This window comes from Centrocercus urophasianus, unplaced genomic scaffold, assembly GCF_019232065.1.
Source record: "Centrocercus urophasianus isolate 14NV4802_14NV808 unplaced genomic scaffold, USGS_Curo_1.0 seq_19, whole genome shotgun sequence".
In the NCBI taxonomy this organism is placed as follows: Eukaryota; Metazoa; Chordata; class Aves; order Galliformes; family Phasianidae; genus Centrocercus; species Centrocercus urophasianus.
The window spans coordinates 10,461,929-10,462,526 of record NW_024884744.1 but is presented as its reverse complement, the minus strand read 5'-3'; the positions used below and the strand labels follow the sequence as shown (position 1 = coordinate 10,462,526).

At 76.4% G+C, this 598-nt stretch overlaps 1 protein-coding gene across 1 annotated transcript in view; it reads left to right on the top strand.

The window, feature by feature from the left end:
- Positions 1-552: 552 nt before the first annotated feature.
- The window catches only part of FGF12 (fibroblast growth factor 12), an 81,760-nt gene continuing 81,714 nt past the window's right edge, over positions 553-598 (top strand). The window contains exon 1 of the mRNA XM_042821021.1: positions 553-576. The gene's annotated coding sequence lies outside the window, so the exon portion shown is untranslated. The remainder of the gene's footprint in view (positions 577-598) is intronic.

Sequence of the window (598 nt, the reverse complement as noted above, 5' to 3'; positions counted from 1 at the left end):
TAGAGAAGGGTGAGCGGGGAGCAGCTGCAATCCTCCCCGAGCCCATAGCCGAGCTCCAGGCCGGCACCGACCGCCGCGAGGCTGCGGAGCTCCCCGCCGCTTTGGCAGCGGCCCCGCGCTGCGTGGGAGTCCGCGGGGGGGGGGGCGGCTTCCCCGGCCGCACCCTCCCCTCTCCCCCGCCCCGTTACAGCCAGGCTGAGCCGGAAGATGCGGGAGAGCGGCGGGTGCGGCGCGGCTCCTCCACGCCCCGCCGCCGTCGGGCGGCACCGCGAAGAGTCCTGAGCCCCGGACGGAGCAGCGGCAGAGGCAGCCGCACCCCTCACACTGCCCTCCTCCTCCTCCTTCTCCTCCTCCTCCTCCTCTCCTCGCATCGCTCCTCCTGCTGCCGTCCCCGCCGCGGCAACCGGGCCCGGGGCCGCCCCTGTGCTGAGCGCCAGCGGCTCCCGCCGGGCCGGGCCGGACGATGCGGGCTGCTGCCGTCGGGAAGAGCTGCGACCGGGGCAGAGGCGGCGAGCAGGGCTGGAGGAGCTGCACCAGCCATGGCGCTGTGAGCCCGGGGCGCCGAGCTGCGGCGATGTGAGCCCGTACCCTCGGCCGG